At 37.8% G+C, this 18,357-nt stretch overlaps 2 protein-coding genes across 2 annotated transcripts in view; both read right to left on the bottom strand.

Moving 5' to 3' along the window:
• Positions 1 to 18,357, bottom strand: part of mical1 (microtubule associated monooxygenase, calponin and LIM domain containing 1) — a 508,844-nt gene that overhangs the window by 392,915 nt on the left and 97,572 nt on the right. The window lies entirely within an intron of this gene.
• nfatc2a (nuclear factor of activated T cells 2a) overlaps positions 1 to 18,357 on the bottom strand; it is an 83,311-nt gene that overhangs the window by 5,851 nt on the left and 59,103 nt on the right. The gene's annotated exons all lie outside the window — the stretch shown is intronic.

Raw genomic sequence — 18,357 nt, 5'->3', positions numbered from 1 at the left:
TGTCAGAAGATGTAAGCTTACATAATCATAGGCAAAAGATCATTATTTTCTCTGTCATATAGCATTCTAGTTCTGACTTGGTTATAGTGTGATCGACGTTTGGTGTAGTTGTAGATGAGTTTGGAAGAAACTCTTAAAATTTTAATAATACTTTGACAAACTGAACAAACTGACTCGAAAAAAAGATTCGTTCACCTTTCAGAACGAGATTCAAAGGTCAGAGTCAGTAAATCAATCCGAACTTTCCATCTCTAGTCAATCCAAAAAACTTGAAATATATTAAAAAAAATAGTGTAATAATAAATAATTATAATACTACACATAGTATCAAAATATTTCAATATATAACACATAAACAATTGTAAACGTTGCTATCATATTATATATTATTGCATCAGAACATTTTAGGAAAAATCTGAGAAACATTGTTTCCGACACACAATTGAATACGTTTGTTATTTAATATTTTTATATGAACAGCAAAATTATATTAATATTAAATTATTAAATAAATTACTATTTATATATAGTTTCATGATAAAAAAAATGAAAAAAAAAAATATACAAAATTATAATTAAAATATTATAAATGAAGATAACATTTTTCTTTGGTTCATTTTAATACATTTAATACGTTACATGTAAAACATTTTAATAAAACATGTATTAAATGTATTAAAATGAACCAAAAATAAAGATATACTTAATTTTCATTTAGAATATTTAATTATAATTTTTTAAATAATTTTTTATGATTTTTATCAATATAACACACACACAATTAATTAATAATTGTGAATGTTGCTATTATATATTTTTGCATCGGAACATTTTATGAAAAATCCTAGAAACTCATGCAATTTTATACGTTATTTAATTTTTTTATGTGATAAATTATTATATAACTATAAAGGTTTAACAATTAATCCACCTGATTGTAAGTCATAAAGTTGTAGTGACAGTAATAGGCCAGCAGGTGGAAGGAAATCATCTGACAGAGAAATGGAGCTTTTGCATTGGCCATCGCTTCACTTCCTGCTGTTACCCTTTTTACAGGGGGCATAAATGGAAACTTTTACTGCCTCTTCATTCTAAAAATAGCAGCAGAATGCGTGGGGTGTTAACACAATCACAACAGCCCGAGTCTGGCCACAACTCACATCGAACAAAGGTCACAGGTAAGATCAAATCATATGAATGTGGGGAAAACACCTGGTACAATGATTCAATAAAGTATGGATCACAGACATGACAAGCTCACTGATTGATGCTGCAGTTTACACGGTGGACTTTAAAGAACAGGTTTGCATGCGACTGACTGACAGATTCAAAAAGCTATTTAATGGAATAAATAAAAGATTTACTGTGTTCTAATTTACATATTTAAATGATTCTCCTTCAATATGTTTACATGCATCCATGGTCAAAAACACTTCAGTTAAAAAAAAAACCTCATTGCTAAAGGAATCAATTTTTTTGGTAACACTTTACAATAAGGTTCATTAGTTAATGCATTTACTAACATGAACTAATCATGAACAACACATGTACAGCATTTATTAATCATAATTGAACATTTACTAATGCATTATTAACATCCAAGTCCGTGCTTATTAACATTAGTTATTGCACCATGAGTTAACATGAACTAACAATGAACATCTGTATTTTCATTAACTAACGTTAACTAATATGAACAAATACAGTGGTAGATGTATTGTTCATTGTTTGTTCATGTTAGTAAATGCATTAATTAACATTAACTAATGAACCTTATTGTAAAGTGTGACCATTTTTTTGATTCATTTAAAGATGCATTCTTTTTAAAGGCCTTCTTTCCAAGAGCCTTGTGTGCTCTGATTGGTCAAATGGTCCCATTCTATTGTGATTGATCAACTCCTTCCTGTCTCCCCCGACGGCCAGACTCGCATCGCATTCACGCCTGAGCACGCTTACATCATCGATGATGCGCTATTTAGAAGCGCTCTCGCTCAGCACAGGAGATTGCTTATATCGTTATAGTCGTTTGGGATGCAGTGCCACGCCGAACAGATCAGCCACTTTTGATGCTCATAAACAATCATAAAGTCCTCGTGCTGCAGGAATTAGGAGGTTGCTAAAGTTGCAGTGAGGGGTTTGCGCCTTTAATAATCTACGACAGTTTGCGTTCATTGAACAGTAAGAATGATTAATTAATCCATATTAAACAGTGCCTTAAAAGTCACGTCTCGTCTTCAGTTTTAAAGCTCAAGTGAACCGCGCTCTGGCACACCTCTTCCAACCGGTCCAGGGCCGGCTAACTGAACCGCCTGATTCAAAGCACACACACACTTCTCAAACGATCAGGGAAATGGGCCTGGGCACGGTTCGGATAGCATAGTGTGAGTTTTAGTACCATTAAAATTAAATTTCAGACTTACACAAGGCAAAACAATTAATGACTAATGATTGTATCTAATGTCCAAGTTAAAACATAAAAAAAAAAACATTTTATTGTGGAAAGATAACTCCATTCGGTTATAAAATGTCAATAAATAAAGTTTTGGTAACTTTTATTGAGATGGAATGTTAGCGATTGGATGTTGGGTGCTGCTTTACATGGACATAGGGAAATTAAGACGATGAAAAAACAATGATTTAAGACTTACAACCCAATAATTCAATGATTTTAATACATTTTAAGGCCTAAAAATTGTGTTTTTGAAAATTAAGACATTTAAAGACCTTGTAGATACCCTGATCATGAAAGGAACATGTACACTGGTATGTCCATGGTTTATTATGAGATATTTTGGCTTTAAAATAGGTACTAATTATGCTCAAGCGTTTCACTAATAAAAACTATGAGACTGTATATACAGTGCTCAGCATATGTAAATACACTCCTCTCAAATCTCTCTTTTAAATTCATAATTTTAATAGGAAGCTTTACTACATTATAATTGTGCATATACATTAGATAAGTCAGTACATAAGCTAAATCTGGAGCTTATCTAACAAAATAACTTACAGTAACGCTGCAATAAGTAGTACACCCAAATTTATGTTATAGAAAATGTTAAATACAAATTAAAAAAAGGGAAAAAAATCAAGAGAAGCAAAAAATGACAAATTTAGATGAAATTTTGTATTTTGTAAAAAAATGTTTTGCAATATTTAGCTTGAATTTAATTGTATTAACTTTTTAAATATGTTCAGTGACTAAAATGATATTTTTATAAATATATCTGTTTAAGAAATCTGTTTCGTTTAAATGTACCAAAATACATTGCCTATATTCACTGGAAAATGGATAAAATTATTCATTTTAAAACTGGGGTGTACTCAATTATAATGAGCACTGTATGAGCCCTATAAAAAAGCTGGTTATACCAAGGTATAGTTAAAAAATGAGAGTTCAGTACATAAAAATCACCTTAGAAACTATTGTTTCCTCATTCTCATGTAAATTCAGTGTAAAATCCCAATGTTAAATAGGCCAATCAGAACGCAAAACAGACTGTTGTGTTACTCACAGGGCACGCCCTCAAGAATGTATGCAAGAATGCATGTACTTTAAGTCACGTTCTACATCATCTAGACTGAAATGTTGCACGCGGGATGATTAATATGCAAGCTCCAGGCGTCGTTTTAAGATTATAACGACAGTTTTCCTCCCTTATTTTTAAGTTTATCAAGGTTTATATTAAACTTACCATGAATGTGGGACTCTCATTTTGAAAATGGAAGATGCAACAAAGTCATCAGTTTGTTTTCTATGTGTTATAAGCTATAACATTTTAGAACTTATTAGACTGTAAAATGCAGGATATACAGATTAAAAATGTATTCAGCGCCACCCTGATGAAGCATAAAACGTGTTTGTTTGCGTCTTTTGTTCATTTATCATGCTTATTGGGATATTTGCCAGATATGTTTGTAATCTGAGGTAACAAACACATGCAGACTGCGGAGTATTGTGTTTTATCCACGTTTAAGCAGGGTGTCTTATCACTCAGTCAGAAGCAAGCTCATTGATATTCACGACCTTTCTAAATATGGTCAATAAGGGCATTCTGATTCTAGTGGTATTTTAATGAAGTAATAAATAAGCATACAAAACCATTTCTAGAACATTTTTGAAGCTACCTAAGCCACATGCCTACTATGTACTGTAGATCAAGAACAATTTAACTTATTCAATCAATGCAGTTTATCTTTAATGTTTTAAAAAATTTAAGGCTTTATATGTACACGTGGTCTTAAAATAAAAGTTAAGCATGAGCTTCTGTGTGCAATTAACATTAAATAAATCAGTCTGTATTTAATATTAATGTTTTTTGAGCTTTCATGTTTCTTGCTGAGTATTCTGTTGCACAAACAACATGCATTTGTTATACTTAACATACCGTTAAAAACATAATTATTAGCCCTCAAGTAAAAACCAGCAATAACTAATTAATAATGAATTATTTTGGCTCTGCCATGGTGACAGTGCATAAAAGTTTCTCATTATGTAAATGCGCTACAGTTCTACACAGATATTTTATGGAAATGAAACTGTAATTCCTGAAGACTCGTTACAGTGTTTCAGAATCACTTCCTTTTTTTTACAGACCATTACAATATTTGTATGCACTTTAAATATTTGTGCTGCCCATTAACATTCACAAACAGCTTCTATACACACTGAATCAAAGGTAATATGGCTAGAGTCATACAACAAAAATCTATTACGATATATGTCATTTTCCCATATATATATATATATATATATATATATATATATATATATATATATATATATATATATATATATATATATATATATAAATAGCATGATATAAGCATGATATATACACACACACACACACTCTCACCGCCCACTTTATAAGGCATAGCTGTCCAACTGCTGGTTAACACAAATTTATAATCAGCTAATCACATGGCAGCAACTCAGTGCATTTAGGCATGTAGACATAGTCAAGACGATCTGCTGTAGTTAAAACCGAGCATCAGAATGGGGAAGAAAGGTTATTTAAGTGACTTAAAACATGGCATGGTTGTTGGTGCCAGATGGGTTGGTCTGAGTATTTCAGTAACTGCTGATCTACTGGGATTTTCACGCACAACCATCAGCAGTTTTGTGGGCACAAATGCCTTGTTGATGCCAGGGGTCAGAGAAGAATGGCCAGACTGGTTCCAGCTGATAGAAAGGCAACAGTAACTCAAATAACTACTCGTAACTACCAATGTATGCAGAAGAGCATCTCTGAATGCACAACACGTCCAACATTGAGGCAGATGGGCTACAGCAGCAAAAGACCACACCGGGTGGCACTCCTGTCAGGTAACAACAGGAAACTGAGGCTACAATTCACATAGACTCACCATTGGACAATAGAAGATTGGAAAAATGTTGCCTGGTCTGATGAGTCTTGGTCTCTGCTATGACATTCAGATGGTAGAGTCAGAGTTTGCTGTCAACAACATGAAAACATCAATCCATCCTGCCATGTATCAATGGTTCAGGCTGGTGCTGGTGGTGTAATGGTGTGGGGGATATTTTCTTTTCACACTTCAGGCCCATTAGTACCAATTGAGCGTCATTGCCACAGCCCACCTAAGTATTGTTGCTGACTTTGTTCATCCCTTTATGACCACAGTGTACTCATCTTCTGATGGCTATTTCCAGCAGGATAACGTGCCAAGTCATAAAGCACATATCATCTCAGACTGGTTTCTTGAACATGAAAATGAGTTCACTGTACTCAATTGGCCTCCACAGTCACCAGATCTCAATCCAATAGAGCACCTTTGGAATGGGGTGGAAGGGGAGACTCACATCATGGATGTGCAGCCGACAAATCTGCAGCAAATGCATGACCAAAATCTCTGAGGAATATTTACAGTAGCTTGTTGAATCTATGCCACAAAGGATTAAGGCAGTTCTGAATGCAAAAGGGGATCCAACCCGGTACTAGTAAGGTGTACCTAATAAAGGTACACAGATACACTGTATAACTATTTAATAGTGTTTTATATATTGACCACATGCAAACAACTTTTTTTTTTTTTTTTTTTACATTTTAAAGTATATACTCAGAAATCTAATTCATATGTGATCATATTTTTCAATTTATTCAGAACTTCAGGGCAAATGTTTGCTAAATTTTTTTGAAATGTTAAATAAATACTAATAAAATATAAAGCACTTATCAAAAATATTATTACAGACCCATTATAAAAAATTTATAAACATCTCTAAATAAAATACAAAATGTAAACGTACTTTTAAGATCGCAACTTTCTCAAGATGCTGTTCTTCGTGTTTCTGTCTGTTCCGCTCATATAAATTAGGACAAACAATTATCTTAAAGTATTTCATGACACTACAGTAACTGAGCATAATATAAATTAATAGACTTTATATTTTGTCCTTACAATATACAACGTCATATTGCACGGCTCTAAAAGTGTAGTATTTAAAACAGCCAAAGGGGCACTTTAAAACATGGCGTTTTTGTATCATATATTCACTGTTTATCTTGCACTGAACTACGCTCTACCATCATGCAAACTGAAGACAATGTGGTCTGACCTGATCAGCCACATCCTGCTGTCAGGACGAGAAACTTTCGCCTGAAAACCCAGAGCAGAATCCATCACAAGGCTTTATTAAAAATCCATTCAAAACTCCTTGGTAGCCTTTCAGGCACTCTGCTGTTTTTGGTAGCCCAAAATAAATTCAAGTGGCCGGAATAGAAAATACATTATTTACTAAATAAAAAAAGAAATATTATAAACTAATAAACAAACTTTAAAAACTTCAGCTAAAAAGCCAAGAAGCGATCATTACTGTAATTGTGTTGCACAACATAAAAGACTTATTTATTTATTTTATGCTGATGTGTGTTTAATGTAAAACAAAAAAAGTAACAATATTGCACCACCACTCCTCCAACAATGTGTGATTGTCTGCAAGGACAATAGAAGACAGACTAGGTCATCGGTTAGAGGTGATTGTTCAGTTAAACTTAAGAGAACTGCTTTTAGACAATCAGTTTTTTCAGTCAGAGCAGCAGTAAGATTGAATAAAATACCAGTGCATATCAGGAGTACCACTTTTAATCATTTTAAAACTGTTCTTAAACTTTGGCTTAAATCAAATATCAACCACTGATTTTATTTCATTTTATTGACAATGATGTATTGTAAGGCGAAGCAGTGGCGCAGTAGGTAGTGCTGTCGCCTCACAGCAAGAAGGTCGCTGGTTCAAGTCTCGGCTCAGCTGGCCTTTGTGTGTGGAGTTTGCATGTTCTCCCTGCGTTTGCGTGGGTTTCCTCCAGGTGCTCCGATTTCCCCCACAGTCCAAAGACATGCGGTACAGGTGAATTGGGTAGGCTAAATTGTCCGTAGTGTATGAGTGTGTGTGTGAATGTGTGTGTGGATGTTTCCCAGAGATGGGTTGCGGCTGGAAGGGCATCCGCTGCGTAAAAACTTGCTGGATAAGTTGGTGGTTCATTCCTCTGTGGCGACCCTGGATTAATAAAGGGACTAAGCCGACAAGAAAATGAATGAATGAATAAGAATTTAAAATGCCTATTTAAAACATTCTCTAATAGGTAGTGTAATCTACTGACAATACAGTAAAGTGCAGTGTGTGGGTGAGAGAGGGCAGTGTTTTGATGTGATCCGATTATGTTATGTTTTTGTGACTGTTGGTGTCGGTTGCTGTTTGGTTAAAAATTATGACAGTTAAACTAGGTTAATTTTGATTTAGATAAATTAAAGTGAAATAAAATATGAATCTATTTTTTTGTGCATTTGGGCGGGTTTTGGGCAGCATTTGGGTTGAAAAAGGTCTGCTATATCTGGCAACACTTTTTTAATCATTCATTCATTTTCCTTTGGCTCGATCCCTGACTTATCAAGGGTTCACCACAGCGGAATGAACCTCCAACTATTCCAGCATATGTTTTACACAATGGGCGACACAGAGGTGCAGTGGGTAGCACGTTCGCCTCACAGCAAGAAGGTCGCTGGTTCGATCCTCGGCTCAGTTGGCGTTTCTGTGTGGAGTTTGCATGTTCTTCCTGCGATCACGTGGGTTTCCTCCGGGTGCTCCGGTTTCCCCCACAGTCCAAAGACATGTGGTACAGGTGAATTGGGTAGGCTAAATTGTCCGTAGTGTGTGTGTGTTTGTGTGTGTGTATGTTTCCCAGAGATGGGTTGCGGCTGGAAGGGCATTCTCTGCGTAAAATCTTGCTGGATAAATTGGCGGTTCATTCCGCTGTGGCGACCCCGGATTAATAAAGGGACTAAGCTGACAAGAAAATGAATGAATGAATGAATGTTTTACACAGCAGATGCCCATCCAGCCGCAAACCAGTATTGGAAAACATTCATAGACACACATTCACACACACATTAATACAATACAGCCAATTTACCTTTAGCACGTGTTTGGACTGTGGGGGAAACCGGAGCACCTGGAGGTGCTTAACAAGTGACCTTCTTGCTGTGAGACGACAGTGCTAACCACTGAGCCACCATGCCACAACCTAGCTAATTGTTTTACTTATTTTATAATCAACTTGGGACTGAAGTACCGCTTCTTTTGACAGCACAAGTTAGCACAAACGCTAATTCAAACACACATTGATAGTGGCTCCTCAATGCATGAGAATCACATCCAACATAATTAGCCAAATTGTGTGAGAATGTGAAGATATTAAAATTATTAAAAGTATTGGCTACATTCTTCCTGTCATTATCATAGTCTGATGGACAGGATGGATTAATTTTTTTTTTTTGTATCCTGACTGAAAAACATAATAGCCCTGCGTGTCGGACTAGCAGTTTTGCGAGCTCTGCATCACTTACACAATACACAACACAACACACACACACACACACACACACACACACACACACACACACACACACACACACACACACACACACACACACAAACACACACACACACACACACACACACACACACACACACACACACACACACACACACACACACACACACACACACAAACACACACACGGCTGTTTGTTATGATGGATGTGCTGGGAAAACAGGTGTAGAGTACAGATTTTCTCCAGGGCTTGAGCCATATGTTTCTGACATGGTGCTGACTGAATTATTAATGGTCAGTCTAAATGTTTAGCATAATAATAACAAACGGTCCAGCTTTAAAGGAAAAGCTCACTCAAAAATGAACAATTATATATAATTTTTCTTTAGTAGAACATTAGAGAAGATTTTTAGCTGAAATCATGCTATGTGGGATAGATATCAGCACTCTGAGAGTCAAAGAAACATTTATAGGCAAAGCAAAACTAAAACACTTTAAGTACCAATTCTCACTATTACAGAGAGGCGTATTACCTGCCTAAGCTATTGGCTGTTTATCTATACTTGTTAAATTATAAAGGCTTGAGAACATTATTACAGACCAGATCAGCTTAACTAAACCTTTTATAGACATTTCTGGAACTGTTTATCATTTTTAAGATTAAAATGATAAAACAAAGAATTGTACTACAGCTTTAAAAGTTGTTTTGTTTATAACAATGTAGATTGTAAAACCCTGGTCAGTCATTTTTAGATCAATAATCATTTGCTATCATATAAAAAGAATTACAGTTTGACCCCAATCATAGCAAATACTGCAGAAGACCTATTGGAACCCGCATGGACCCAACATTCTCCTAGAATCAGTCAAGTTTGCTGAAGAAAAAAATCATGGTTTGGGTTACATTCAGTATGGGGGTGTAGAGATCTGCAGAGTGGATGGCAACATCAACAGCCTGAGGTATCAAGACACTTGTGCTGCCCATTACATTACAAACCACAGTAGAGGGCAAATTCTTCAGCAGGATAGCGCTTCTCATTCTTCAGCCTCCACATCAAAGTTCCTAAAAGCAAAGAAGGTCAAGGCGCTCTAGGATTGGCCAGCCCGCTCATCAGACATGAACTTTGTTGAGCATGTCTGGGGTAAAATGAAGGAGGAGGCATTGAAGATGAATCCAAAGAATCTTGATAAACTCTGGGGTGCTTGAAAAGTTGGGAGATTTCTAACTTCTGCCGTGCGTAACGCCTCTGCCACAATGCAGTTCGGAAATGCATGACATCACTCATTCAAAGTGATTAGGAAGCGTTGACGCCCCGTGAATGGGGCATTACTGTCCTAATTAAATAATTAAAAATCAAGACATGATCATATTTTATTATGGTAAAATAAACGTAATCTAGAGGCCTTTTCCTTTCATATAAGCCACTTCTGATACCAAATGATCAACTAGAAGACAAGTTACTATTTGCTGTTCTTAAAACTTGGATCATCGACAAAACTTTGCCAGGTAATGTATTCTTCGCCACTATCCTTCAAACCACTAGATTTAACACAGTTGTCATTGCAGAATCACATTTAGTTTCATCACTTATTCTCTTATATTTAATGACTTTACTGAGCTAAAAGTCATAGTTAATGTTTTGTGAACAGTGAGAATTGCAACTTAAAATAACCTGTTACCAACATTAATAAACATATGTAGCTGATGATACTGCTCATTGAGATAAATAAAAAACACTGTAAATAAGCTTAGTTTTTTGAAAAGACTGATAATTTTGCTTTATAAAATCTGACATATATCATTAAGAAAATGGTTCAAATAAAACAAACAGTTTTGCAAAGCAGAACAGAGCACATTAAAATAAATGCATGAGTAAATATTAGCAGTAATTAGTAAACCAAGAATTAGATGAACCATGCTGAAAGGCTGTATCAAACAATGTTTGTTGTGGTAAAAGCCTGTGAGTAGGAACTCAACATTCAGCTGATTTTTGTATTTAAGGCTTTGATTGTGTAAGCAACAAAATGGCACTGATACAAAGCCCAGACATGAAACAAACACAGCCTGATGAATCCTACAGCCCCAAATGTTTACTCAGCGCTAAATATATCATCCTGGATCAATAAATAGTGCTTTTATATAGATTGTTTAGAAAACATTTTAATATACAAAGCTAAATGTATTAATCTTGCGATTTGTGATTTCTATGATCAGCCTTTTTTTTCTGTAGAGTCTATAATCACGAAAGCCTTGTGGTTTTAATCATACAAGAGCTCTACGTGGATGACATCTGTTTTTCCTTCTGAGGCTAATGAAGAACAGATGAGAAAGGAATAAACTAGTAGCAGCGGGAAGCTGAGGTGCTTAATCAGCGAGTAAAGAAAACTAAATGTGAGGCCCTAAAGCCATCGCAGACTGTAGATCCTCTGATGGAAACCGTTTCAAAACCTAACAGCTTGAAAACAAACTCAACAGCAGGGAAACTGGCCTTTTTGGCATCTAACAGCAATAAGAAACTAAAATACAGCTTCTTGAGAAAATATGAGCCTTGCTACAATGCAAAACTTGCTGTTGTGGCTTTAAGGTTGTTCAGGTGGTTTTATAACGACCCAAAAGAAAAGAAAATCACAAATCAGATCATCACAAATAATGTGACTTTTTTCTTGTCCATTTATGCGATCTACACAACAGAGGGCTTATAGGGAAAGTAATGAAGGGTTGGCACCGACTGCCAGTTCTAGCTGTAAAGGAAGTGTACAGACTGGGCGGTATAATAAGTGAGTGTCTGGCTGGAGAGACGTTAGCCAATCAGAAGTCTTGTTTACAAATCAACGGTGTAGAGCAAGACAGAGCATAGTAGATGACTCAGTCTGCACCTTCACTGTGTGCGTATATTGTATCTACTATTTTGGGGCAAAAATATCCCCAGAAGATAGCAAAACCTGTCAAATTCTCTTCGGGGGAAGTCCTGTAAAAAAAAAACTATGTTCAAAATAATGAAGCATCTGCTTTTAGGTGTGAGATCTGGCTGTATATGTTATTATAAGTTTCATATAAAAAGAGTGGAAGTAAGGAAAATCAGATTTTGCCAACATTATGGAGAACAGGGGCTTAACAACTATAGTAAAACTTGAAATGAGTTTAATTGGTCACATTGTAATGTAATGTGTATTTATATAGCGCATTTATTGTGTATAGCGGTACACCCAAAGCGCTTCACAATCATGAGAGGGGGGGGGGTTCTCCACATCACCACCAGTGTGCAGCATCCACTTGGATGATGCGACGGCAGCCACAGGACAACGGCGCCAGTGCGCTCACCACACACCAGTTATTGGTGGAGTGGAGAGACCGTGATCGAGCCAATTCGGTGGAAGGGGATGATTGGGAGGCCATGATCATAAGGGCCGATAGAGGGGCTTTGGCCAGGACACTGGGGTTACACCCCTGCTCTTTCACGAGAAGTGCCATGGGATTTTTAATGACCACAGAGAGTCAGGACCTCGGTTTAACGTCTCATCTGAAAGACGGCGCCCACTGACAGTGTAGTGTCCCCTTCACTTTTACTGGGGCATTAGGACTCACATAGACCTCAGGTTGAGTGCCCCCTGCTGGACTCACTAACACCACTTCCAACAGCAACCTGGTGTTCCCTAGTGGTCTCCCATCCAGGTACTAACCAGGCTCAGCCCTGCTTAGCTTTAGTGAGAAACCAGTCTTGGGCTGCAGGGTGATATGGCTGTGGCGATATCACCTTATCACCTTAGGTACCATACACCAGTTTACAGTAATACATTTTAGTTTTTTAAAACGCTTAGTTTTGCTACGGTTACGCCATCCGTTCACACTACGGCAGAGTTTTTGAACGCCGAAAATGGAGCGTTTTGAAAACGCTGGAGAGGCCGTTTTCATTTTAAAATGCTGCTGCTCCATCTCAGTGTGGATGGGGGAAAACGGAGGTGGGGCTGCAGACATTCTGATTTGGGCTTTGTCCTCAATATTAAGTAGCCTACACACAGTTCTGTCCTGCATCCTCTCCTTGTAAGTTCAGACTTAACAAGTTTGATATGGAAAACAAACTTCCAAAGACACATCGAGTGAATCTTCAAAGGGAACAGTGTACTTTATAACCTCATTCACATCACCCTGGCTACACTGTTTCACTATCTTATTAATAAAATGAAAACATGATTTAAGGAACTGCCTATTTTCATTTTGATATAAGCAACTTAACAGACACTAGAAATGTTGAGGCGTCGTGTAGCTACATACTTATATGACCGTCATCTTCACTGTATATATTTAGAACAAAACAGAGGCTATAACATTACTGCCTCCTTTCATTATCATTGTAAATACGAAACATCCTCTCTTTTGCTGAATATCAGTCTTAATAATCAATAACGATCATTATAACAGTACAAGGTACAATAACTTTATCCAAAATAGGAAATAAGGCAAACAATCAGTCTAAGGTGCAGAATCTGTGTACCCATTCACACTAATTATTAACTTATCTTTGCGCTCAGCCAAAACACCTGAGAACAATAATAGATTCAAAAGACCACAGTCGGGGAATATGTTGTCAAATATAGACAATAAGATGATTTCAATATTACGTTTAACAAATTTAGTGAGATTAGATTCAGTGGTTGAGCGGTAGATCCTTGATGAATAGTTTGACGAGCACAGCTCCCATCTGGGTAGATATGCTGCAGTGCATGACAGTGTGTTGTCACGGGATGTGCATTTTCAGCTGTTTAGTGTAGACGCAGAGTTGTTCAGAAATGCTGGGTGAAACGCCAGTGTGGATGCGGATCGTTTTTTTTTCTAAAACGCCATTTTAAAACTAAATAGTACTACTGTAAGCAGGACCTGTGAAGAGCGGGCGGGGCTTGTAGCTGTTCTGTGCCAGTGATCATAAAGTGAAGACCTGGGGGTCTCAATAACGCATGATTGAGGGCGTGTCTGAAGTTGGGGCTGACGAAATCATCATAATAGTGTAAATTAATGAAATTAGTCTGCAATCGGCTACTGTCTGAGCTGAAGTATTTGCATAAAGTGATCTGATTGGCTGACGATTGAAAAGTTTGAAAAGTTGAGAGATTTCCAACTTCTACAGTATGCAACGCCTCTATAGCAGCTCAGACGGATCAACAATGCAGTTCGGCAAGTCACTCATTCAAAGTGAATGGGAAGCATCAACGGTGAAGCCTCATGTGAATGGGGCGTTACTGTCCTATATAAATTATTAAAAGTCAAGGCTTGATCATTATTTATTTTGGTAAAATAAGCGTAATCTAGAGGCCTTTGCCTTTCATATAAACCACTTCTGATACCAAATGGTCAACAAGAAATCAAGTTATTATTTGTTGTTCTTAAAACTTGGATCTTTGACAAGACTTTTGTCAGGTAATTATGTATTTTAATGTTGGGTGCCAGTGATCATGAGGTGAAGGGGGGGGGGGGAGATACTTGAGTACCTGCCCTTTTTTTCTCTTGTAGAAAAAGTCCCCTTTATAATGAAACTACACCACACCCCCACTCATCCCAACCCCACCCCCTCCCCACACCACCCACTCACGTCGATCAGCTATTTCTCACATACAAATGATCCACTGATGGATCGACTGATCTACAAGGATTTTAAATGCTTAATGGCCAATCAGTGATGTTAAAGAATGCATTTAAATGTTAGCAGGAAATTTGTGTATTTTTTGCATTTCTCTACCAATTGGTTTAGAAGTCGTTACATTTGACAACAAAGATGTATATGGACCTTAATCATAGTAGACATTATATTTATTTGTGATCAGGATTGATGTTGGTTGAGTGAATTGCACTGTGAGAACAAGCGTGTCACTTGTAATGCAACACAAAAATTGGGTTTTATTGTCGACAAAAAAGTCTGGTCTTGCATAGCACAGAAAGAGCATGTGAAAGTATGTCTTAACAAGTGAACAGACATGCAGCACATGATGTAGTGGTTAGCATGTGTGTATGTGTTGTGTACAGGCTAGCACTGAGGCAATAATGAAGCCACAGCGTAACCATCAAGGACAGGAAGAGTCTACACCACAGGTCTGACTATGTGCTCTTCAAAAACAGACCAGCATAGAAAAGGTAAAAACATAAACTACTGTGATTTCACTCCTTTTTAACTACTCCTGCAGCACCATGTTGAACAAAGTACAGATGGTGGCTATTTCGATGCCACTTTCAAAAAACAAAGCTATGACTTATCAGGATATTGTTTTCACAGCCAAACGTTCAACGGCTTGGCACACACCACGTCCAAAACTGGATGCAAGTGATCTGAAACTAATGTGCACGGCTTACGTGCTCTATCTAAATTATTCCTGCTGCTCTCTCCAGCTGGAAGAACTTCAACTCTGTTGCCTCAGGCTTCAGTTCCAGCCTGGGAAGCCTGAGCCGAGCCATTTGAGCACTGGAAGGTTGGCCAATATAGTACCCTCAAAACCTTTGCCAGTTTGGCTGTTTAACCATAACACTTGTTTAAGGTCAATGTGGAGATGACCTAAATCAAAGGTGTACAGTCAAGAAAAAGTTGCCAAAACAAGACTGGTGCACATTTTCATGCTAGCCTAGGCTTGAAACAATCTAGTTCAAGCTGGAGGAACACAAATGTTTATTCAATAGTTTACTCAATTCGCCCACAGCGCATGTCTTTGGACTGGAGGGGAAACTGGAGCACCCTGGGGAAACTCAGGCCAACACAGGGAGAACATGCAAACTCCACACAGAAATGCCAACAGATCCAGCTAGGAATCGACCTAGCAACCTTCTTGCTGTGAGGTGACAGTGCTAACCATGTGGCCTCAAGAAGTAATTGTAGCAGGGGTCACCAGCCTGTTCCTGGAGAGCTACCTTCCAGCAGATTTCAGTTGCAACCCTGACTAAACACACTTGTCTGTAATTATCAAGTGCTGCTTCAGGTACTCTTAATTGGTTCAGGTGCGGAGTTTGAATGTTCTCCCCGTGTTTGCGTGGGTTTCCAGGTGCTCTGGTTTCCCAGTCCAAAGACATGCGCCATAGGTGAAATGGGTGAGCTATACTGTCCGTAGTTTATGTGTGTATGTCCTGGTCCTTTAATTTGGGGGGTAGAGTGTTGGACTAACGACTCATCTCGTAAAAATTTAATGTAATGAAACACCAACATGGTGCGGCTAAATTACTCCGACGTTCCCTGGGAGTAAGTAAGTAATGCCGAGTTCAGACTGCATGATTTTCAAAGTAGTCGCATCACAGATGTTTTCACACTGCATGACTATCTGGGCTAGCATTTCGTTGCTGGTTTGTTTACACTGCAAGATGGATCGGCGACAGAGGGTTTCACAATGCATGACTTTACAATAGGAAGAATCACGTACAACTTTGTCCAAACTTCGTCTCACAACCAAACACATGTGAGAAGACAAGGATACAAGGAAGGTCATGTATACAGTATATCCTATAGAAAGAAGCCTTTAATGAAGTAGAAAATGTACTTATTTTGCTCACCTGGCTTTTAAAGGGAATTAGCAATTTCTCCTCAACTTTTTTCTTTTTCGACCCAGTTGAGATATGGCTCAGATGACACGGCAAACAGACACGGGTGCTCCTGCCAAATTTCCACAATTTTTTCTCCATTTCTTGGGTCCAAATAGACCGAAAAGAAGCTCTTTTAACTTCTCCCCCATCCTCATGCTGGCCTGCAGACAACCATACTAGTGGATGCTGCTCGCTCATTGGCTGTAGGTAATCGCAGATGTTATTTTCAATCAAAACACATTTCACATGGCATGATTTGAGCACGCCAAATATCTAACGGGTGTCGGCGACTTACCTGCAATTCTCTTAGATTGCTTCATTAATCGTTCACACTGTGTGATTGTTACTTGCAGGAACAAGCACAGATTTGCCTGTGATTTCAGCCATTTGTTAGTGATTTCCCAAAACCTGTCGGCGAGTCAAAATCGGGGCTAAAATCGTGCAGTCTGAACTCGGCAAAAGTGTTTGATCAGGGTTGTGGCTGAATTCTGCTGGAAGCTAGCTCTCCACGAACAGAATTGGTGACCCCTCAACAACAGCAATCAGTAGAAGAATAAACCTCTATAATCAAATACATCCTACCTCCATTATGAATCAACTTTCAGCCATCTTGACTCTGCAGCACCTTAAAACCTGAGCTAGACACTACTCTAAGCACATTCTTCTGAATAATGGGGAACAATACGAGTAAAGGCCAACTTATAATTCTGTGGCAAGTGCAGACCCTTCACCACACCCTGATGTGCACCTCTCAAAAAAAAAAAATACCCGTCACATCATCATGGAGCGCACCATCTGTGATTGGTTTGCTTGGTATGGGTGACAAATGTTGATGGGGCAGAGAGAAGTGGCAGTGGTACAACGATTTAACATCGAGTCTCTTTAAGGAGTTCCGGATGGATGTTTTTAGTTTTGTTTACTTTATGATTAAAGTTGTTGAATGTTTTCTGATTCCCAGACAGCGTGAGTTTGACCTACTTCTATCGCATGCATTTCTGGTGTGACCTCCAAATATCACTAAAGAAACTTAACATGGAAAAACACAGAAGCCCTACTGCTTGCTTAAAAGAACAACACAGACAAATGCAAAAGTTTAAATACACACAACGATGTCTGGTACAGGGCGAAGCTGGTGCAGTAGGTAGTGCTGTCGCCTCACAGCTAGAAGGGTCGCTGGTTCGAGCCTCGGCTCATCTGGCGTTTCTGTGTGCAGTTTGCATGTTCTCCCTGCATTCGCATGGGTTTCCTTCAGGTGCTCCGGTTTCCCCCACAGTCCAAAGACATGCAGTACAGGTGAACTGAGTAGGCTAAATTGCCCGTAGTGTATGAGTGTGTGTGTGAATGAGTGTGTGTGGATGTTTCCCAAAGATGGGTTGCGGCTGGAAGGGCATCCGCTGCGTAAAAATGTGCTGGATAAGTTGGCGGTCAATCCGCTGTGGCGACCCCAGATTAATAAAGGGACTAAGCCGACAAGACAATGAATGAATGAATGCATGAATGCTGTCTGATACATGCAAGGTATGTGCCGTGGGTAGGGTTGTGCCGATAGACAATAGTATCGTGTATCAACGATAGGCAAAGATATCGCCAAGAGCTGAAAACTATGACGATTTTAAAGATGATATTTTGCTCCTTTCGCATTAATGTAGACCTATAACATGTTTTAATTGCATTATTAAATAAAATGAATACTATTATTATTTTTAATCATCATTATTAATAATGAATTAACTATAAATAATGTGACAGCTTCAGCTGTTCACATCAACAACACCTGATCGACACTTTCGGACAAAAATAAATTATCTTGACAGCCACATCTTACAGCAAATTAGTTTGCAACTTTGTTGCTTAAAAATAATAAGCTAAATAACAAAACTGGATTCAATTAATAAACAAGTTAAATAAAACGATTTGTAAAAATGAAACAACTGAAGCAGAAAATGAAAGAAC

This window comes from Danio rerio, chromosome 23, assembly GCF_049306965.1.
Source record: "Danio rerio strain Tuebingen ecotype United States chromosome 23, GRCz12tu, whole genome shotgun sequence".
Lineage (NCBI taxonomy): Eukaryota > Metazoa > Chordata > Actinopteri > Cypriniformes > Danionidae > Danio > Danio rerio.
The sequence above is the reverse complement of the archived record's forward strand: the minus strand, read 5'-3'. Positions and strand labels throughout refer to the sequence as shown.